Here is a 24994-nt window from a genome sequence, read left to right on the forward strand (position 1 = left end):
AAAAACCTTTTTACTAATTATATTTAAAAATGTGGCCATTTTATATTGTATTTGTGGATTTTGGTGATTAATTGGTGATATGCAGTTGGAACAGAGAGGTTTTGCTGTCAAAAATTTATAGACTACTTATTGTCAGATTGGATATGTATTCTACAGTGCTATGTATTTTGAATATAAATCACTTATATTGCCGTTTCATTTGTTCATTTCACCTGGAGTCTTCAAATCAGAACCAATCAAAAAATCAGCCTATTTTGAAAATGCATCTTATTGAGAATGATTCATCCATTTTTTTTTTACCTCATTTAATCAAACTGTCAAAGCTTTATCTTTTGGTGCAGTATCAGACTTCTGTCTGGTGATGTATGCTGGATTTCTCCAATCATTTTGTCCACTTAAACTCATCCCACTACTATCATCTGTGAGCTTGTATTCATTGAGTCAGAATCATCTGTGATGGAAGTAAAGAATAATGACACTGAAAGCATTGGACTATCAACATGTTTGTTCTGGATGTCAACATGCAATACATGTAAAAAAATAAATAAAAAAAAAACTTAAAAAAAAATTTTTTTTTTTTTTTACACAAAATATTCTAAGAAATGCAATACCCTTTACTGCATTTCCTTCTTTCTGTCAACAAAAAAAAAAAACAGTATGACACATTTTAGTTTCTTCTTTTTCTATCAAAACATTGAAATATAAAACAGTGGGCAGAGGATCATGAGCTCTTCAGAAGTGAGCAGTTACTCTGTCGATCTCCAGAAGATCATCCAGGATCTGAAACTAATGGAAAAGCTCATAAACAGGAAGGAAGATAATTATGAGCATGACATTTCTAGTAGCACTTGAAGGCAGCAGGTTAACACTTTATTTTAAGGTGTCCTTATTACACGTTACATGTACTTGCTATTATAATAACAATAAATTATGCATAATTACATGCAAGTAACCCTAAACCTAACCATATAGTAACTACATGTAAATAATTAATATTACTCGGTACTTAAAATGTATAATTACACTGTAAACAATGACATTTTAAAATAAAGTGTAACCGGCCGCAGTGTTTGTAACTAAAGTATGTAAGCGACTGTTTTTTGTATTTTTTGGGACCAGGATAATCTTGATGCTTTGGCTTCTTGTGGAACTGTTTTCATTGGGGTTTTTTTCTTTTCTTTTTCTGAAGCACATTAACTTCTATTAAGTTCTTGTTTACTGAACTCTAAAAAAAGAAAAAGCAGGCACTAGGCTCCAGCACAGCTTAAATCAGGCTATTTGCAGGATTTATTTTTTTACCTTTTTGTAAGATTACACAAATAAAACTAGACAAAAAAAGTTTGTCAAGACTACAAGCCTACCTAATTAATACCATATGAGCAGGGTAGGGCAATGTCTATGGTAACATATTAAACTCTAAAATTACTGTGTTAAAAAAAAGTTCAAATACAGGTTTTCACAAAAAAGTTTTATACAATTTCATAAAAATAAAACTTCAAATTTCAGTCTTTAAAAACTAATTTTAAGAAAAGGGATGAATCAAAAGTATCAATTATTATATGAATTTAAACATATATCTTACTGTCTTAATTCTTTAGATTTTTAGAAGGCATATTAGCTTCTTGTCGATCCACCGGTTCACATTTACAACTGTATGTTTGCTGCAGATGGGTTAAAGGGGTCATATGATGCGATTTCAATGTTTCCTTTCTCTTTGGAGAGTTACAAGCTCTTGGTGCATAAAGAAGATCTGTAAAGTTGCAAAGACTAAAGTCTCAAATCCAAAGAGATATTCTTTATAAAATTTTCTGTCGTGTAATCGACTATTGTTTTCAGTGTCGACTAGTCGACTAGACCCGCACATCCCTACATATGACCCCTTTAATTTTGGCAATTCTCTGCCAGCAGGTGGCGCTTGTAAAACGGCAGAAATATAGCAGTATCTCTGGGCTGTACACAAAGCAGAGCTGCGCTCATAAACGCTGCTTTATCAGTCATTATAGGAATGATGAAATTAAAATGCCATCGAAACTTTTCTGAAGACAGGCGGTTAGTGCAGCATCCTGCAGCAAAACACAGCAGCAGATGCTCAGAGGCTATAAAGAATGGTAGAAATGTCACATCTGGCCTGAAAGTATCATGAAAATGTCTAAAATGGTAAGTTTCGGAAATATTTGGATTTTTGTGAAATGCTCATGTAAAATTTGCATGATTAGAGTCTCATTTGTACAATATTAACTCTGTAAAGCCTGACATGAAATCATAGTCAGAAAAATCGGAAATAGAACCATTTCCTTTAGACAAAAAATAAAATTAAAAAAGTGTTTTTGTATAGTATCATTTTTGATGCATCAGGCTTTTCTGGCTCATATTGTAAGATATAGTGAGAATATGGAGCTCATAGTAGAGTAGAACAAAAATGGCATTTATACAGCATAAAGTGCATATAAATATCAGTTGTCACTCTATATCTTCCAATAATGTCATAAGATTAAGTTTTATGATCGAAGCTCTGTAGTTCCAAAACACATAATGCAATGCAATTCAAATGATGATTGAGAGATGAACAAATAAACGTTTATCGAAAGACCAATGATTGTAAAAAAAAAAATAAAAAAAAAAGATGTATGGATAATCAAATAAACCTAAGTTGCTTCAGTGCAGTAAGTGTTCATCTTGAAATATTACTAACAATAAAAAAAGTTATTCTTATGTTTCCTTTATAAAATCAGGAAAGGTTTCCCCGCAGAAAGACACGTGAACCACAGGCAGAAGGTGAATGTATTAACAATGATAATAAAAGACCTTTTACTTGCAAAAAAGTATAAAGTATGAATTATCAATCAGATGAAGTTTTGTTCATGTTGGAAATTTAGAGGCTTTAGAAATGTGCGTATAAAAAATATGATACTGTAGTCCTTATAGGGTTAAGTAAATCTGTTCCAAAGAAAAAGACAATTCCAGAAATGCACAAATTCCCTGAGATAAAAATGCAAATCTACAACTACTCATGGAAATTCATTGGTCAAAAAGCATTGAATATCAAAACAACAGAAACTGGGGTAATAAAATGACACAAGCTGGAACATTGTGAGATTTCTTTGGTTGATATCACAGGGCTCCAGACTAAAGATGGTGGCGCCAGGAGCAGATTTGGTAGCGCAGTGGGGGTATTAAAATTAAAGATCATTTAATCATAAAATGACTATTGTTTTGCATTAATAAGTGCTTGATATTTTATAATAGTGATTTTATAATTTCAAGATATAAAGCAAAAAGTAGAAATGAATGACTAATAAGCCAATAAGTGCTGCTCTGCTGCCATCTACTGGTTATAGTGGTAATCTTATGTATTTTTTTTCTTTAACACAAGTGTTTGTTAACCATTTTTAGAGCTTTAAAGTGCTGGAAATAGTTGCGTGAAAGCTTGAAAGTCATTGAAACATGCTTGCATTTCTCTCTCAAAAGATTGTACAAACTGAAATGAATAATGTAATAACATTCGACTATTTCTGCCGCAATACCATAGTTATAGTTAGCCTTACTACTTCTGGTTTTCTACATCAGCGCTGTTTGATCGGTTTATAACGGAGAATTCTGTGTAGAATTTAAATGCATCTCACTAGACCTCGCTAGTGTTGCGAGATCAACACTGGCTCCCGAGTAAATCTGTTCTAAACTCGGATCAGTTTACTTGCACTGCTCTGCGCTCAATTATTGGTCCAAGCTGATAAACGGTCCGCGCTGCGCAGCTCAAACGAGTAGCACGTTTTAGTCGCTTTTGTTTCGTTTGCCGTTTGATGTTTCTGTTATGCAGTGCTTATGAGTTGGACAACGCGGTGGTGGCAAAATCGAGTCGCACCGGCAGAAAAAATGGTGGCACTCTGGAGCCCTGCATCAGCAGGCAAGTCAGTACCTGAAGGCCTTTGGGTTGAGCCTCGCGTGATGCGGCAGCATGGTGGTGAGGGCGTTCTGCAGCATCAGCAGTTTGCGGTACGTCTTCTCCTGCATGGGCAGAAGCAGGCCGACGCCACCGTCCAGCGTAGCTGCACACACACAGACAATCAAACTGGGTTCACTAGTTCAGGAATAGAGAAATAATGCTGTTTCATGAACGCCCATTAACCGCTAGGGTGCAAAGGTGTTCAAAAGAGATACGGCTGAGGAGACCCACCGAACCATGTGATGTGCTTGTTGTCCCAGGTGAGTGCCTTCTTGCTGGCGGGGTCCAGAGTGCCACGGCACGGCATCCTCCAGAAGGCGTTCACATGCGCGCCCACATTAAAATCGGCTCTCCGCAGCAAACGCATGCCTCTGAAACTCTCTTTGGCTGGAGGCGGTATAATAAAGGACGTATGTTTGATATCAGACACTGGGAAAGAGCAGTCTCATGGTACTGCAGAAAGAATCAAATAAATGACACATCTTCTGGCAGGTACATGTAGGCCGACAGGTTTTTGTCTGTCTGAAACTGAGAGAGGGTTTTAGAGGTCAAACCAGTGAGTTTAAAGCATAAAAACTAATGATGAGACAGAATAAAAGAGTAATGGTGTGCACTGATTGGCTTGTGCGACAACGCATCATGCTTATATTTGCATCACGTTACTCACTCTAGTTTACTTGCGGGATGTTTTTTGCATTACTCGCACGAATAAAAACAATTTAAAAAAAACAAATGCTGACACAACTGGGCGTGTCAAACTGGACGTGTCAATGAGCTCTTCGCTGATTGGCTTGTGCGACAACGCATCATGCAAATTTTCCACTCAAATTCAAATTTTTTAACTTGCGTGGAAAACGCGATTGAGGTGTATATCACGCGTTCGCGACAATCACGTCACCCGGCGCAAATTTGCATCTATTCGCGTCTTTGCATTGACTTTGTATGTAATCTTCTCGCGCAAATAATTTAATTTGCTTTCTGTGTGAACACATCATAAGACATTTACCCAGGAAGCCCAGCTGGTTGTTGTCCACCATAAACGCTACGCTGTAAACCTTCAGGGGCTTTGCATCCTATGAAGAAACAAAAAGAGGAATGGAACAACTATATCCAAACGGAACGCATTTTGTGAAGCATATATGCATTGTGACCTCAAGGTACGCTGGTACAATTTGTGAATCTAAAGTACTCAAATAATAAACAATATTAAACCATGTTAAATTTTGTACGTTAAGCACTCAAGCCAAACAAGAGGGAAAAGAAGATCAAGATTTGAAACCAGTCATAACTGACTATTGTGAAATGACAATCATTTCAGGAGACTGCAAATTGGCAGCAACACAAAATCAAAAATATATCCCTTTAAATCAACTGAATCAAAGGATTGAGTGCCACTGGCTGATATTTGAGTGCAAACTCTTGGCAGATACCCTGCTGATGAGCGAGAGCATCTTGCTCTCCTCCTGGTAGCGCAGCAGAGAGATGCTCTTCATCACATCAGCGGCGAGGATGAAGTTCTTGATGCTGTGCATCTGATGGATGTAGAGCTGCGTGTCGATGAAGGCCATGCCGGTCAGATCATTATCCTTCAGACTCCATAAGAAGATCTGCGCACACACACACACTCACATTATACAGAATCAACAGAAAGGTCATTGTGTTTTAAGTGATGAAGCACATTCAAACGTGTGGCGTTTACCTTCTGTCCGATGGCAGACACCAGGTATCCACTGCAGTGACAGAGAGCCGTGACGGGCCCCTTCTGCTCCTTCTCATACAGCACTTTAAACTTGTTCTTGGTGAGGGGCTGACCGGGCTCTGGCACCACCTCAATCACGTCCAGAATCAGGATCTGTCACAGAGAAAACAAACCCAGATCAGACGTCTGATCAACAGAAACAGGTGCCGACATAAAAGAGACCAAAGTTAGGGCTGCACGATCTGGGAGAAAAATCCAATTGTGATTTTTCTGATAAAAACCGAGACTGACCTGAAATGTGATTTTCTAATTACAATAATAATATTAATAATTTAATAAGTTTAATTCTAATTTAATATTAAATAAGTAATATTATTATTATAAATAATTACTTTAAAAAAATAATGTATTGTTTTCATTAATAAATTAAAGGTATTGAATGAAATAAGAATTATATTTTATAATATAAAGTATAACCTTTGCTATATTTTATTGTACAATAAAAAATAAAAAAAAAATACAAGTTTGCTGTGCTTGTTTGTAGGGCTGCACAATTTAGGCAATTTTGTAATTATATTTCACAAGTAATATTATTATTAAAAATCATAATTATTTTTATTTCTAAATAAAAACATTAAGCAAAATAAGAAATTACTATTGCAATATTTCACTATAAAAACAAAAATGTATTCAAGAAAAACAAAACAAATTTTACTTTACAGTACAACTGTAAAATTACAATAAGATTTCTGTCTGCCTTAATTTCTTATAATTTATTTAAAAAAAATTGATAGAAAACACGCAGAGAGACCTCAAATTTAAATTGCAGCCGTTGTTATTTGATAATCACACTAAGCCTTGTAAGCAAATGAGGTTTCGTTTCAATTAATCAGGGCGTCCTAACTAAAAGCAGTCATGCATGTTGCAGTTTTAAACGTTTTTAATCCATTTTGCGATTACATGCCCAGCCATATTGCTCTCTTTAACTTTTAGTTGTGGAATAAATTGATCGTATGAATCAAATGCACCTGTAAAGAGTATTTCTACAATGTCATCACATTGGTAACTAAATGCTATTGAGTGATGATCAAAAAGCTTATTTAATGGACGTATATTAATGTACTTCCACAGTTTCTGCACCGGTCATGAGTGTTGACAGGTGTGTGTAGGTGAAGACTCACTCTTCCTCTGCAGGTGACCTCCTCTCCCTGCATGAGGCACGTGCCCAAAGCCACGTATCCCTTCAGGCCTGACACAGTCTCCTGACTCTTCAGAGTCACTGTCTTCATACACGTCACATGCTCCCACTCCTCCAGATCAATGCTGACACAGACAGATCATCATCATTTACTCATGTTCATGTCAGTGACTGCTGTTCATCTTGAAGACATTTTTAAAGGGGTCATGACATGAGGAACTACATTTCCCTTGATCTTTTGATACAGAAGAGGTGTTTGTATGCTTAATACATCCAGCAAGTTCCATCACTTAAAATGTCCTCATCATCAATAAAAAAGCATTTATGTAATAACCCTCAGAAAACGTCTCGTTTTGAATCAGAGGTGCAAGATGACGTTACCCGGGCGCAGCTGTTTGCATAAACGCTGCCTCCAGCGCAAGACATCGACGAATAGTCTTCTTCTCACCATAGGCTCTCACTTAGGAGAGAGAGAGAGAGAGAGAGAGAGAGCGAAACGAACGAGTGTGACAGTATCAACAGTTTAAAATCAGCCCAATTCCGTGGAAAAAAAGTGGATTTGGCAACCCTGCATCCAACACGAGTTGCATCCAAAGTGATTTAAATACTTCACATATTGATAGCAGCTCCCCGATGCGCGGCGACTGTAAAAAGCAAAAGACAAATCCCGGACATTTTGGGCGATTTAGAAATTTTTTTATGTCAAAAAAGAGTTCATGTCCGGAGAAAAGAGGATGTATGGTCACCCTACTTAAAGGACCTGCTGCTTAAAACAGTTCGTTCTAGACAGAGGGTCAAAATGAGGGTTGAAAATAATACTTTTTTCCACTTTTTTTTTTTGTGTGCAAAAAACCTTTATTAACATTATAAATAAACTTCAAGGAACATATTAAAATAATTTAAAAAATCAATGCCATGACCCTTTAATGAAACCTGAGATATTTCTGTCCCTCCACTGAAAGTCCATTCCACCTAAACTTTATGCGTCAAAATGTTCATAAAGACACATCAAATATGGTAAATGGCTCTATGTATGTGCAATGCTTAATGTTTATATGAATAAGGGCCTAAATTAAATCCGTTCATCATATAAAGTGATCGCATCTCTTCAGAAGGATTACACTTGGATTAAACTGCTCTATTCACGTAGATTATTTTTTGTAATGTCTTTATGAACTTTTTAAAGCTTCAAAGTTTAGGTTGTGTGAATGTGCTCTCACCATGTGTTTGGGATGGCCTCCCAGCTGACCGGAGAGATGAGCTGAATGGAGAACTTCTCCTGTTGAGGGTGTATGTACCTCTCATCTGAGAAAACAACAATTAAAATAATAAAGACCCCATCAAAGCAGACACATTCACTTTATCCATATGCACATGCAAGCAAACAGCGTTCCACCTCTTTCGATGGTCTCATACTCCTTCTCCTCTCCGGTCATTCTGGGGATGCGTGTGCACTGCTCTTTAACACTGCTGCACACCGCATACACCTGAAACACACACGACTGATCAACATATGACTGCCACGTTTACATGGCAGCAGTCATTTAAAGGGGTCATATGATGCGATTTCAATTTTTCCTTTCTCTTTGGAGTGTTACAAGCTCTTGGTGCATAAAGAAGATCTGTAAAGTTGCAAAGACTAAAGTCTCAAATCCAAAGAGATATTCTTTATAAAAGTTCAGAGTCAGCCACGCCTACCTAAAACGGCTCGTTCTAACACACCCCACATGTCTACGTCACGATGTGAGAAGATTTGCATAACGCCGCCCAATAATGTTTTTTGAACCTTAAACCGCATAAACACCTTTCATTACACCAAATACACAAAATAATGTTCTTTTTAGCAACATCATATGACCCCTTTAAAGGTGTGGTATGTAAAATTGACCGCTAGTGGTTGTAACGGGTACTGCAGCACAAATTCAAAATGCGCCCTATTCCTCAGACTCAACGCTCATGCGGGTTACCAGATTGAGGATAGGCTTTACACTGTAAGTTGTTGAGCATATACAGTGCATTCAGAAAGTATTCAGACCCCCTTCACTTTTTTCAATTTTGTTATGTTGCAGCCTGATACTACAATTATTTCAATTCATTTTTTTTCTTATTAATCTACACTCTGTATCTCATAATGACAAAGTGAAAACAGAATTTTAGAAATGTCTGTAAATTTATTAAAAACAAAAATAAAACTGAAATATCACATTTACACAAGTATTCAGACCCGTTACTCAGTACTTAGTTGAAGCACTTGGCAGCAATTACAGCCTCGAGTCTTTCTGGGTATGACGCAGCAAGCTTTGCACACCTGGATTGAGGGATTTTCTGCCATTCTTCTTTGCAAATCTCTCAAGCTCGGTCAGGATGGATGGGGACCATCGGTGGACAGACAGTGTAGATTAATGAGAGAAAAAAATGAATTTAAAATTGTAGTATCAGGTTGCAACATGACAAAATTGAAAAAAAGTGAAGTGGGTCTGAATACTTTTTGAATCCACTGTATATTTGCGTTGTAATATTCTTCTGGTCATAGAGCAGTTTAGATGGATGCTGCCGTTTTTTTAGGTCGGGTAGAATCTGCGATCTCTGACCGTGTTCGTTTGCTGGCTTCCAAGGCTGCAATATGCTGCATTTTCCGCCAACTGGGTCAACCCTGGGTGTTGAATTACTATTGGGTAAACTGGCAGTGGGCGGAGTCACACAGACCGAAACAAAAACAGACATTCCGACACAGAACACATTTCAAAATAGAATAACTAGCTGTAGCATTGTTAATCGGAGAAATAAGTATGTAAACTTAACATGTTCCCTAAATGCAATTTTTATGCTTTAGTACAGTCAAAAAATGACATACAGCACCTTTAATGCTGGACACAGATGTTATTTATGCAGATTAGTTTAGCGAGTCATAACAGACCTCATTTATATATAGAATCTTTAGGGCACAGGAGCAAAAACAGCCAGTCTAATTAGTCAACATAACACAATTTTGTGTGACCAAATTGAACAAGCAAAATCTGCAAACTTTTTTGTCCTAATACAACATTTTGTTAAAATAGTAATTGTTGTATCTACTATATTGTTAAAATGACTGGATTTTGGCTGCTAAAAATATTGCAGAGCAATGGTAAATGTGATTGCACCTTTCTTTTTTCTGCAGAACACAAAAGAAGATATTTTGATGAATGTTGCCATAGCCAAACCATTTAGCTCCCATTGACTTCCAATGCATTTACAATTCAAGTTGATGGAAACCAAAACTGTTTAAATCTTCAAAACTTCAAAATTCCACCAAAGTGAGTGAGTGAGGTCTAGAAGAATGCGAGATGACAGATGCAAATGATGACAGAATTTTCAGTTTTGGGTGAATCTCTTTAAGGCTCATATAAATGTTTAAAAAGGGTCAAGACGAGCTCAGTTACTAAATGCAGTGAACTCATCATCTCCTGCCCACAGCATGTGCATTACCTTTGATTCCACGTGGTACGACACATAGTGGACAGTACACCTTAGTGGGATCTTGCGGACAGGCCAGGGAGCGTCATATGAGAGATATGTGGGTAACACACTGATCCTCAGCTCGCCCTAAAGCGACAAACACACTTCAGTTAAACCTAAACCTGTCAAGATTATTTTCTCCAGATATCCTGATACAGTGGATTATGAAAGACACTTTTGAGATGTGATCTAATACCAAATGCTAGTGTAGATTTTAGGACTTGTCTGTACCTGTTTGTTGAAGTAGAGGAATCCTTTGGGACAGTTGATATTGTGAAAGGGAGAGAAGGACTCAATGGCGCCGTCTATTGTCATGGGGTGGAGCCGCATCGCCCCACGAGAGGTCACCAGCATCCAATGAGGAGACAGCCCGCAGATAAACACCTGAAAAACAAGCAGTGCCAAACATTTATGTAGTTCTCCTCTTACAAATTATGCCTGGCTTGAGAAAAGAATTTGGTGCCAATGTCTTACACCAGCTCTGATAACTAGCCAGTACGGTTGTTACTGATAACTTAAAGTAAAACTATTAAAAATCATTTTCCGTAAATAAAATCAAGCTGAAATAAAATATACAAAAATATAAAATAATAAAATACAATGAAATAAATAAGCAATGTTGCCTTGACAACTAACTGAAATAAAAAGTAGTACTAAAATCGAAGCTGAACTAAAAATAAATAAAAGTTAGAAATAGAAATAAGAAAATGACAACAGCACATAATGAAGTTACTAATACCCAAACTAACATTAAAATGAAAACTGAAAAATAAAATAAAATAAAAGGTACTATATAATAGTATAATAATACTAAAATAAACTTGCTTGCCAGACAAGCATGATCGACAAAACCGGTTTCTACGAATAAAATACAATTAAGAATACAATAAAAAAAAAGAACAATAAAACAGAATATAAATTAGGTGAAAAACTTAAACAACTTAAATTAAAATTAGAAATGCTGCCTTGACAACTAAGTGAAATAAAATAGGTTTAATTTGAAGTAGCAAAATTACTAAAACTAAAATTGAAATGAAAAATAAAACTAAACAGAAATATAAAAAAAAAATAAAAATGACAAATGCACATAACAAAATTAGTGCAACTCTAAAATGAAAATAAAAAGTGAAAAAAACAAAAATAAAAGCTAGAATATTTAATAGAGAAAAGTATGAATAAAAATACTATAATAGTACATAAATAACACTAAAATAACCCTGCTTGCCAGACATTACATGATGATTTGAAGTTTTGTATACATTTAGAATTTAACACAATGCAAGGCCATCAACACGGTCAGATAAATACATTTCAGTTTTCAAACCAAGTCACAGACAGATGTACCCCAGAGTATCCCGAGATGTCCTGGAAGTATCTGAATCTGGCCACTCGACCTTTGACCCCCAGAGTCTCCTCTCCCTGACCATCAGGCTTCTTGTCCTTCCTCATTTTGGACTTCTTCTCTCTGAAGTTAATGTTATGAGGCATCTGACAGGAAGAAAACACAGCCACCACTCACCATCACTCAAACATCACTAGACGTCCTGCGGAGAGTATTTAGTGTCAGTCTGTACCTTCTTGAAGCGCACTTTCAGGTTGCTCTGAGCCTGCAGCTGGTCGTAGGGAAAGGCCTCATAGATGAGAAGCTCTTGATCAACATGTGCCTGTTGACAAATACAGTCAAATACACAACATTAAACCTCAATTCATCCAGAAGAGCAGGGGGTTTCTGTGATAAATACTCACCAGCAGGTAAGGACGGCTGTGGTTGTAGCCTAAAGACACGAGAGCAACTTCTTTGACCAATGGGATTTCTCCCTGCCTCATCACTTCCTCCTTTTTGAGCTCCGCTTGAGTAGCCGACTGGCTAGCAGAGCTGTCGACCAAAACACGCTGACCAACAGGGAAGTTTTTCACCAGGAAAACCAGGCGCCAGTCAGGAAGCTGATAGATCTGATTTCATTTTTAATGAACAATAACATCAGATTATGTTTTACATACGCTCTACAGAAGCTTATGACATGAGCTGAATAACCAAACAGCCCCTAATGAATAAGATTAGTCACATAAATGATCTGTTGATAAGTCATGCATTCATACTGAACAAATCTATATACTTCATAAAGGCAGTTCAGGGATAGATTTGAATGAACTAAGGCTCTATAAAGGATGACAGGCTTCTCATTTTTGGGTAAATTATATAGGTTTTAGAATCATACAAAGGGAATTTTAAATATTACATTAAAAATTACAGTACTTGATAAAAGTTTTAAAATATTATGATTTTTAAATGTTTTAATGAAGTCTCACCGAGGCTGCATTTATGTGCTCAAAAATACAGTAAAAAGAGTAAAATTGTGAAATTTTATTACAATTTAAAACAACCGTTTTCTATGTGAATATATTGTAAAATGTCATTTTTTCCTGTGAAGCAAAGCTGAATTTTCAGCATCATTACTTCAGTCTTCAGTGTCACATGATCCTTATTTAATACTGTAATATAATTGCACAATTTTAGTGTTTTTACTATAGATCTGATTTCATTTTTAATGAACAATAACATCAGATTATGTTTTACATACGCTCTACAGAAGCTTATGACATGAGCTGAATAACCAAACAGCCCCTAATGAATAAGATTAGTCACATAAATGATCTGTTGATAAGTTCCACAACATTCTAATTTATTGAGATGCACCTGTATATAGGCTGTAATTAAAAATTACTTTACTTGGTAAAAGTTTAAAAATATTATGATTTTTAAATGTTTTAATGAAGTCTCACCGAGGCTGCATTTATGTGCTCAAAAATTCAGTAAAAAGAGTAATATTGTGAAATTTTATTACAATTTAAAACAACCGTTTTCTATGTGAATATATTGTAAAATGTCATTTTTTCCTGTGAAGCAAAGCTGAATTTTCAGCATCATTACTTCAGTCTTCAGTGTCACATGATCCTTATTTAATACTGTAATATAATTGCACAATTTTAGTGTTTTTACTGTGTTTTTGATCAAATAAATGCAGTCCTGGCGAGCAGAAGAAACTTCATTAAAATGTTTAAAAATCATAATGTTGCCAAACATTTGACAAGTAGTGTATAAGCAAAAATAAATACAAATATATATAAAAAAACAAACATTTTAATACTTAATAGTAAGTTAGTAACACACATTCTTTCAACCACAAATGCACCCAAAATCCAAGCAGCTCTTTCAAGGAAATCTCAGTAAGTCAGTGTTTATGTTCGTCACCTCCATGACTGGCAGGCACCAGTGTGACGGCTCCTGTCTGCCCTCTCTTCCTGTCTGAGTGGAGTTCAGCGCTGCAGAGCTGCGGCTGGGCTCCTCTTTACTGGGGCTGCTCAGAGGGTTCCACTCCCCATACAGCATCTCCTCCTCATCATCCACCGCATTACTGAAGAAGAAGAACATTCGTCATTATGAGAAAATGAGACGAGCTGCAAATAAGAGCATTTGAGTGTCATTACCTGATGTCCTGGATGATGGTCTCTGTATCTGACTGGGCTCTGATGGCAGTTTCCTCTTTGGCCAGGAAGCTGACCTTGTTCTCAGTTGTGAACATGCCACTGACGTCACGATAAGCACATAACGTAATAATACGGGATTGCTGCAAAAACAAAACATTGAGAACACTTTAAAAGGTATTCAACAATAAAAACATACTGCATTTCAGGAAAGAGAATCTAATGAGAATTAGATTCTTACAAGAGAAAAATGGGATTTACAAAAAACTCAGACCCACTAGGGTGATAAGAATTTGAGTGAAAATGTGTTTAATTTTCATGAAAATAATGTCACAATACAAAAAAAACAAAAGTCTTCTGTCCTAAAAATATGATTCATTGTCTTTATTTGCTTTAGATTTTGTGCTAAAATACAACCTAGATGTTTTTCATGAGATTCAGCATAAAATAATACTACTGTTCAAAAAGTCAGTTAAGATTTTTTTCTTTTAAGAAATTAATATTTTTATTTTATTTTAAGCAAGGATGCGTTAAATTGATCAAGAGTGACAGTAAAGACATTTATAATGTTACAAAAGATTTATATTTAAAATAAATGCTGTTTTTTTAAGTTTGTATTCATCAAACACGGTTTCAACAAAAATATTCAGCAGCACAACTGATTTTAAACATTGATAATAATAATAAATGTTTTTTGATCAGCAAATCAGCATATTAGACTGATTTCTGAAGGATCATGTGACACTGAAGACTGGAGTAATGATGCTGAAAATTCAGCTTTGATCACAGAAATAAATTACATTTTAACATATATTCACATAGAAAACAGCTATTTTAAAGTGTAATAATATTTCATGATATTAATGTTTTTATAAACAATAATAAAACAAATTCAGCCTTGGTGAGCATAAAAGACAGTAAGAAAAGAGTGATTTTCTTACTCAGTATTTTGTCTTGTTTTTCAGTAAAAAAAATATCTAAAACAATTTACTTGAAATGAAAGTCTTTTTTTTTTTTTTTTTTTCAAAATTTAGATAATTTAATGAGTTTACACTTAAAACCAGAAAAAAATAAATGCAAATAAAATAAATAAAAACCTTTGTTTTCTTTTCAAACTGTGGTTATATTTCTTACAGCATTGGTGTTTTTTTTCCTGGTTAAGCATAAACGTATTTTGATAAATTTCTCAGAAAGCAGGACTTCCTACATCATTTTGCATTGCCCAGGTGATCATCAGAGACTTCTTTCAAAAGCAAACGTTTGGCCAGTAATGTACATGAGGTCTGTATGGACTGACCGTGTGGATCTGTGGTTTCTGCAGTGCCAGGCGGTGGCTCTTCCCCATGTACGAGTCGCTCTTCAGCACAAACATGGTGACCACTCCCTCAGCTGTCATGATGATCATGTATGGATCGGCCACAGAGCAGTGCACTATGGGAGAGCCCAAGTCCACAGGGATAAAGTGGAGCTGTGTCACTGAGAGCAAGAAGAGAAGAGACCAGATGAGACACCAGATCCATCCATCATACAGACACACTGATTTGGCCCCTCACCTCCCTCTAGCAGTCTGATGCCCATAGGAGACACCTGGATGATGTATTTATTGTCTACGATGTTGCCCGCATACACAGTGGGACCCTGAGTAGTGAAACCACTGGTGTCCAGCTCCATAATCTCCTGACCCGTCTGCAGGATCTAAACACACCACAAGAGCAATGAATCACTGGAAGAGTGAATGTGTCCTCAAAAATGTCATGACAATAAACTGCCTCAAAAAAAGCACTGTGACTGGTTGAAGAGTAGACAGTGAGCTCATATGAGAAAGCATTAATGGGAATATCTAGCTGCCTGGAATGACATACTAGCATGCTGCTTCCTATATAGTATATACTGCCTAGTAGACATGTGCCGGTATTCGGTAATGCGATATATCACGGTAATGAACATGCACGGTACTGTTATCATGGGCACTTAAAAATACAGTGAATAATTATTTAGCCCAATACAAATCATTCCGATTTTTTGAATGCATTTTAAGAATACTTTTCCCATCAACTGGTCACAATGCACCACACCGCTGTATGCTGCGTCAAAGACACATAAGCATGACATCTGACAGCAGATGGCGCTGAACAGCAGAAATGCAGCCGTTACCCCGGAAACAAAGCAGCAGCTCTACTTTCTGAAACGTGTTTAAATGATTTAAACAGCCATTCTGATTTTTGTATTCGCTATGGTGTTCATCACAGCGCCAAATACTTAAATATTTAGACTTAATAGGCTATTTATTTTCAAATTTTTTTGTTACATTTTAATCTGTACTACATTCATGCCCTAGATATTGTTTGAAAATATTTTGATTCTTTATTGTTTGGTCACACTTTACATTAAGCCTCCATTAGTTAACATTATTAATTAATTAGTTAACATAAACTGCCAATGAAAAATTCTTCTAAACATTCATTAATCTTTTGTCATTTTAAAATTGAATAGCACGTTGTTAAAATCAAAAGTTGTAACTGTATTATTTAATGGACCTGAGCTAACATGAACTAACGGTTGTATTTTTTAACAAAGATGAATAACTTCTGCAGCAAATGTAGCTATTGCTCATTATTAATGTTAATGCATTAACTAAGGTTAACTAATGAGATCTTATTGTAAAGTGTTACCTATTGGTCTTTAAAATTCTTTTGCACTTTAATCTGTGTGAAATTTTTTACTTTATACATTTTTTTGTGTATTGCTTTATTGTATTCAAATGTTCAGTTCTTTGAAAGTTATTAAACCTGTTATATGACAACACTTTTTGCAACTAAATTTCAATATCGTGATAATACCGTATACGTGACAAAAGCATTAGCAATTAATCGCAACATGAAAATTTGATACCGTCATATGCCTACTGCCTAGTAGTATGTTATACATAATACAGCTTTTGATTACCATGGTGGAGTCCTCTCTGCTGAGGATGAGGAAGCCGTGTTTGTTCTTGTCATCCTCTACTGTGGGCTCGCGCTTCTCCTCCTGGACCCTCGCCATCGCCCTCTGGTGGAGACTACAGAGATTCAAAGTTAAGCAGAATTATGGGTTATTTATCTTTGCATTTATCGGCATTAAAAATAAAAGACTTTAGAAAGATGACTGTAACATAAATCACCTTCTCAGGTTTCTCCTCGCAGTGTATGTCTGTCCACATGTCATGGCATCCAGGAAGTTCAAACGTTGTGACCACCTGCGGTCTGATACTTTTCTATAGAACAGCAAAATAAATGCTTCAATACCACAAATTTAATATCATTTCAGTAACAATAGTTGACCTATATGGACTTTTCACCTGCCAGTGGCCAATATACATGTGAGACATATTATAAATATACATATATACACAAAGCCAATATTGCAAATAGCGATTTCCTTACTCAGTAATTTTGTCTTGCTTCCCAGTGAAAATATCTAAAAATTCCTAATCCTTTTTTTTTGGTTACATTTTATTTTAAGGTCCAGTTCTCACTATTAACTATGACTTCTGCCTCTATAAATTACTAATTACTGCTGATTAATAGCTAATAAGGTAGTTGTTAAGTTTATGGGGTTAAGGGATCTAAAATATGGTCATGCAGAATAAGGCATTAATATGTGCTTTATAAGTACTAATTGTCAGGGTCTGGCGTCTGGTGTTCTCCCTCTCCCCACCAGAGGTCGCCATCTCCCATCCTCCCGGACTCCTTTTCCGTTACCTTGACTCCACACACCTGTGCACACACTCACACACACACACAGCTGTTGCCCATCCTGAACTCCGTCACCTCGACTCCACACACCTGTGCACACACTCACTCACACACAGCTGTGGCCCATCCTGAGGGCTATTTATGCGCCTTCCCCACGCCACTCTGGGCGGATTATTAAGAATTGGTAATTGTTTGTACCGGGACTGATGCAAGCCAGAAGTGGCCGTATTGTGTCAGATTCCCTCTCTGTTTCAAGTCTGTTTCAGATTCTTAGATCTGTTTCTGTTTTTACCTTTGTTTTTTCCCCTGCGTTTAATAAAAACCTGCACTTGGACCCAGACCCTTGTTTACACGGTGTGTTTTCCTAACCGCGCCGTGACACTAATAAACAGCCAATATGCTAGTAATATGCATGCTAATAAGCAAGTAGTTGCTAGTGAGAATTGGTCCCTATACTAAAGTGTTTTTTAGAAATGTATTAAAATTAAGTGAGTTTACATTTAAAACCAGAAAACAATAACTACAAACAGGGTAGGTAAAAAAACTGGATGAACTCAATTTAAAAGGAAAACAAAAGTTTTTTCCCCCTTTTAAATTGAGTTTATATATCTTACACCTCATATCTTAAGCTAATTGAGGTGAATACATACACAATGCAATTAAAGAAACATTTATTTGAAATCCACTAAAAACTAGAATAATGCATTATCCACTGAATGTGCTGTTGGTAGATATGAGAATTAGCACAATGGGAAGTTAATGCTTTTGTTAATCAGCCAAGCTTCAAACACAATAACTGGGTAATGTTGATCATTTTGGAATGGCCAATTATTTGCATATTTAAATGATAAAACCAGTAGGATTCCTCACAATAGAGCAATACTAAGAACATGTAAAAAAACAAACAAAAAAAAAACTACACCAAACTAAAGTAATACTTAAAAAGACTCGAACCCGCAACCTTTGGGCTACGAGTCCGACCCTCTAACCACGGGAGGAGGAGCCACGACCTCCCCAAATTAAAATATTTTTTTTCTTCTTTAAAGTTGGCACCTTTTCAAAATTCCAGCTTTTGAATATTGACTCAACCGACTTCACGAGGTGCATACTGGGATGTTTTCTGGACCTAATTCACAATTAAAATCAAACCACCTGAGACGCATGTCAACACCAGGTGTAAATAGAGCCTCGGGTTCATAATGAACACAAACAACACTAGCGTCATCCATCCTGAGTGAAATGCATGAGCAGCGTGTCTCTGCTGTATCTCGGGTGTTTTAAAGGCCTCTTCAACCATCTCTGAGGCAGCCCTGGTAAAGCCCAGACGTCACTGTAGCACCCGCAGCGGCCTGCAGCAGACGAGCCTCACCGCTGCAGGACCGCGAGCTGTGCACCTTTACTTCAAACAGACCCAGCTGCGATGCATGCACAGACATGCAGGAATGCAACGCCTGTCCACGAGCACAGGAACAGGAGGTACAGTGTCACAGATAATCATACCTTCAGTACAGAGAGAGCTCCGTTCTTGCCGTATCCCGAGCCCACCACCACCTCCAGATCCGGCTCTGGGTTAGTCTGAAACTGATGACGGAAGAATTGATATTGCATCACAATTAATCAGAAACAAATAGTTTCACAAAACCAACTGTTAATGGAACTAATCATGTCTTTTCTTTTGTCATGCTGTATCTCAGGGTTACCAGAAAATACCTCACTATCTTAACTGCAAAAGAGAGCTGCAGAAATGATATATTTTTTTTAGGCCAAAACCCAGAAATAAGTTCGTATTTTAGCACTTCTGGCTCCATCGTTCTCAAGTCAATGGGTTTTTGAATGGGTTTGTTGTGAACACAAGCTCATGATATTTTCACATTTAATTCTACAACATAAAATACATCAGTAATACGTCCTTGTGATTTTTTTTTTTTAAGCTTTCACTTGTCTTGAAAAAGGCGGTTGCTAACAAGTGTCTAAAGGTGACTTCAGAAGACATTAAACATCCTCACATTGAACAGATAAACTCCTCTGATCATTAGTTACTTTCACAGCCTCATCCGGTTTATAATCACACTCTTGCAAACTATTCTGACTCAAACCTACAGGGAAAATGTTTTTAAATAACGACTGAAACAGTTGTCAGAAGCTCAGTGATGATGGCACTGAAGTCATGTGACCATGGTGTACTTCGTTTATAACCTATGTTTAGCTTTTTACTTTTGCTGATTGCTTTTAGGCTTCAGAATTCATACAAATTCTGTTAATTTGTGAAGATTATCATGATGAACGAAACATGTATGAATTACAAGCTCTTGTTGGTCACAGAGCTATTGGGTTTAGTACAGAGATGCGAACTTATAGGTTGGCCTAAAAAAACACGTCATCACTGTAGGGAAAGTAAGAGGTACCTCTTCAGACAGGAAGGCCGGTTCTCCCATGGAGGCGCTGACACAGGGTCCTATGTTCAGTATGCTGTCACAAACCTGGACATAAACATCAAATCTAGATTAATACATGTGTTTCATACAGGCAGCATCACTGGAAATGTACACATGTGGTATTTTGTAAATGAAATATGCTACTGAGATCAGATTAGATAGGACCTCACCTCAAACGAGGATGTAGCCAGCTGAGTGCCTGACTGAGCCTCACTCCCGTACACCTCGAGTTCATCAAGCTCGTCAGGCAGACTGGCCTTACCTGAACACAGCAACACGCACATATATACACAACAGCACAGATATCTGAACCTCGTTCAACACTGCCATTAATAACACCACCTGCCCAGTTAGCCATGGCATCCACACGCTTCTTCTTATTCGGAGGCTCTTCCTGGAAGATAGAGGCATTCGAGATGAGTAAGAAGCTTCAGATCCTTCTCACAAAAGATTTTATGAGCTTAAAAGAGACATTTAATGATATTTTTCATCACTGGCTGGATCTCAGCTTTAGGAAAGATGGGCTAAAGTTTATTTTTAATAAAATCACAGATCATTTTACTCTAATCTTAACTGTTTATGCAATACCGGCATTGTACAAAAAGAGAATTGGACAAACTACTGCTGTAGCTTATATGTGTTCATTCCCTTCAAAATAAAGAAGTGTGCTTAATTGTATAAAGTGCACACTTGTAGTGAACTTCAAACACTCCACAAAAGTATATAGATTTTTTACTATTAATGACATAAAAGGTCACTTAAGTGCACTTAAAGAAAGTTCACTTTCATGAGTGTTTAACACTTAAGTAGAGTTTTAAAAAGTGCACTTTGAAATAGAGTAAAATTAAAAGTTTTACTTTAACAGTGCATTTTAAATTATGTTTTCATACTCGTTTGTCATGCTTTAAATAAGTGCTCTTATTTTGATGTGTTGACAAACATACTAAAGCACATGTAAAGATTTCAAGAATTTTAACTGTGGTGTGATATATTACATTTAAAGTGAACATTTAAATGGCATCTTTATCATTCCAGGTATGTAATTACAAATATGTTTAAATACATGACATAGAAATTTTAGAAGATTAAAAGCATATTTTAGTTTACCATAAATGCTTGACAGTAAATTCAGCAGAACTTTAACCATAATTCAAAGACAACAGAATTATGAAATTACATATAAAGATGACACATGTAAAGATTTCAAGAATTTTAACTGTGGTGTGATATATTACATTACATTACAAAGATGTTTAAATACATGACATAGAAATTTTAGAAGATTAAAAGCATATTTTAGTTTACCATAAATGCTTGACAGTAAATTCAGCAGAACTTTAACCATAATTCAAAGACAACAGAATTATGAAATTACATATAAAGATGTGCAAGTACTACTTAAATGGGTCAAAAAAGCACTTAAGTTCAGCTAAATAAATAAATACTATAATACGTCCATGTAAGTGACATCTAATCCAATAACATGCAATGAACAGTCTGAAATTACACTAGTCTGTTCTTCTAAAGTATATTATTTCCACAATAAGTCTTTTTAAAAGTATGCTGAAGTGTACGTCTCTTCACACGGGTTCACACACCTATTTCTCTTTCTCCTCATTCTCTCTGCTCTCTTCCATTGGCGTTTCCTGGAGTTTCTCAGTGTACCTGAGCAGCAGTGAGTTGCCCAGACGAGAGCCCAAGAACAGATAACCGGCCTCCATGGTCGTCATCTGAGAGGAGAGAGATGAGGGAGTGAGTGTCTGTGATCAAGCGCAGAGGATTCGAGACTGATGCTGCTGCTGCTGCTGCTGGCACAGCTGATCACTCACACAGGTGGTCAGGACGCTGGCGGCAGCCTTGTTGAAGTGAAACGCCCGCACGCTCCTCATGCCATCTGTGATGAGCGTCAACACGTAACTGCAACATGACAAGACACACGGTCAACAAACAGGGTCAGATCTCGGATCCAAATGACCATTTCACACCTGTTTTGGTTTTGATTGCTTCTATTGTCCTCATTTGTAAGTCGCTTTGGATGAAAGTGCGCAGAGGATTCGAGACTGATGCTGCTGCTGCTGCTGGCACAGCTGATCACTCACACAGGTGGTCAGGACGCTGGCGGCAGCCTTGTCGAAGTGAAACGCCCGCACGCTCCTCATGCCATCTGTGATGAGCGTCAACACGTAACTGCAACATGACAAGACACACGGTCAACAAACAGGGTCAGATCTCGGATCCAAATGACCATTTCACACCTGTTTTGGTTTTGATTGCTTCTATTGTCCTCATTTGTAAGTCGCTTTGGATGAAAGTGTCTGCTAAATGACTAATTGTAAATGTAAAGCATGTGGTCATAAAAGCAAAGGGTCTCACATTTCTCCTCCTTTTAGCGAGATGACCATCTTATCAGAGGTGATGAAGGATGATTGAGAACAATCCAGCGTGATCTTCACTTCCTCCTGTGGCCCTGAAGAGCAAAACAGATTGAATTAGAGTGAGATGTCACCAGTTAGCAATCATAAAGACGTTATTTTGGGGATGGAAGGCGTCTCAGGTGAGCTTACTCAAGGGGAAAGCTGTGGTGCCGTTGGTCTGGCTGTTGAGTGACACTCCAAACGGAGGAACGCTCTGGTTCAGATACAGCAATGAATTCACAGCGAACACCACAACTCCACCTGAACACAAAACACACGACATTATCCTTCAAACAGCTTGAAGAGATGGATGCTGGGATGCTTTTAAGCCGTACTGAAGTACTGGAGCTCTATGCATGCTGAACACTTGTTAACTTGTTCTCCTTCACTTTCTGGTTAAAATCGCCCGATTTATATCAACAAACAAAACTAATCTCAAACTCATTTTAAATACTTAAGCACAACAGATGAGATCAGAAGGTCTTTAAGATTGTAAATTATTGTTGCTCTTCTTAACATTTATGAAAGAAATTATATCATGCTAATGCTTGTAGAGTTAATATTGGCTAAAATTTATACGGTCTAAAACAGGCTTCCAAAACATAAATATATAAACAATAGATGAAATACAAGAAGAACTGGAAAGTTTCTTTTTCTGATATGACACTCATTAAGTTCAAAAGAATAATACAGTGGTTCTCAACCAGAGTTGAATAGAATAAAAATAATAAAACTAGCAATAAAACTTATAAGTCAAAACAAAAAAAAATCAAGATATTGATCCCCTTAAAAACTATTTGTGACACGTGCTGGCAAAATGAGTCAGAATGAGCAAATTTTAAAAAATGAGTTCTATTTATTTTCACATTCTCCATTAAAGGCAGAGTAAGGGATTTCTGGTAGCCAATGTTGATATTTGAAATCACCAAACCTTTAAAATACCTTCAAAATTATATATGACTTGTTGAAATCTGACAAAAAATGACAGCCTTTGAAGGCGATTTTGAGAAAAATTTAGTTGAAGTTTTCTGAAGATTCCAAAGCAACGTTGCGTATTTTCCTCCAGTTCTTGTCTTCATAACTACTATTTTATTAATCACAATATAGCTATTTTTACTTTATCTTTGTTATAAAAAATCTGAACAAAGATGCAAATAAACAGTAGTTTAATCAAGAGCAGCAAGTGCTTCCGTCTATTCTTATAACGTTTGATTAATACGGAAGTCATAAGAGGCCATGGATTATTAATTTTTTTTCTTTCTTGTTTTGTCGTGATAACAACTTAATTATCTCGTGATCTCGACATAACAAAAGTTGTTATCACGAGATAATTAAGTCGTTATCACGACAAAAAAAGAAAGAAAAAAAATGTATAATCCATGGCCTCTTAGGACTTCCATACATAGGCTACAGTAAGAGCGCACGGTTTATCTGTCCATCAGATGCTTGTCAAAGTTGAGTTACTATAGCAACAGTAGATCAAACAATCATTGTAAAAAAAAACAAAAAAAAACTGTAGAGATCACGAAAAAACAACTTTCGTTATGTCGTGATCACAAGAAAATTAAGTCGTGATAACGAGAAAACTTTCGTTATGTGATATAACGAGATAATTAAGTTGTGATAACGAGAAAACAACTTTCGTTATGTCGATATAACGAGATAATTAAGTCGTGATAACGAGAAAACAACTTTCGTTATGTCGATATAACGAGATAATTAAGTCGTGATAACGAGAAAACAAGAAGGAAAAAAAATAATAATGCATGGCCGCTTAGAACTTCCGTAGATTAAGATCGAGACAAATCTAAGACCTACTGTAATGCATGGATTTAATATAATGTTACACATCAGATTTTTCCCCAACCATTAACTAATGGAAGACATAGCAGATTATGTTTGTGTGAATCTCGCCAAGACATATTTCGCAATAATGTACTTTATAGGGAGATCGTGCGCTCTCAGAAAGGTTTTTGTTTTCATCAGCATGGGTTTGAAAACAGTTTTTCACTGGTTTGGACTCATGTCATCTAGAATTCGATATGAATGTTCACAAAGCTGGATTGCTGTGATTTGCAACATATACAACTTGTGATGAGAAGCAGCAGCAGTCGTCCAGAAGTGAGCAGAGAAAAAGGTGCTCCTCTTTTAGAAAATGTCCAAACAAAGGTCATTTTAGATGTTTAATTAATATTTGGCTTAATGAACTCATTTCTGTGAAAACCTCAAATTCGTCCAAAACTGACATTTTTCACTTCTTTTGCCTGTAGCTCAAAATTAGACCATGCACATTCCGACTCATTTTGCCAGCACGGGTCACATTAATAAATTAGTTCAATTAATATATATAATAATAAAGTCTTAAAATACCATGGGCATTTTATAATGAAAATTTTTGACTAATTTGACTAATTATGCTTACTTCTAAAATATTTTATTTGGTAGAAACTGAGTTGTAATATTTCTAAAATAGTGTAAAATATTTTTCATTTAATCATAAAATAATTAATAAATCGAAAATACTCGTAAAAACTCTAGGGTGAGTCAATGTACCCTGAAGAACATTCAGAAATTCAATACATTTCTG

General features: G+C 36.4%; 1 pseudogene; it reads right to left on the reverse strand.

Moving 5' to 3' along the window:
- Nucleotides 1-567: 567 nt before the first annotated feature.
- Nucleotides 568-20587, reverse strand: LOC107745052 (cleavage and polyadenylation specificity factor subunit 1-like; annotated as a pseudogene).
- Nucleotides 20588-24994: the final 4407 nt, after the last annotated feature.

This window comes from Sinocyclocheilus rhinocerous, unplaced genomic scaffold (genome assembly GCF_001515625.1).
Source record: "Sinocyclocheilus rhinocerous isolate Xijiao unplaced genomic scaffold, SAMN03320098_v1.1 scaffold438, whole genome shotgun sequence".
Classification (NCBI taxonomy): Eukaryota; Metazoa; Chordata; class Actinopteri; order Cypriniformes; family Cyprinidae; genus Sinocyclocheilus; species Sinocyclocheilus rhinocerous.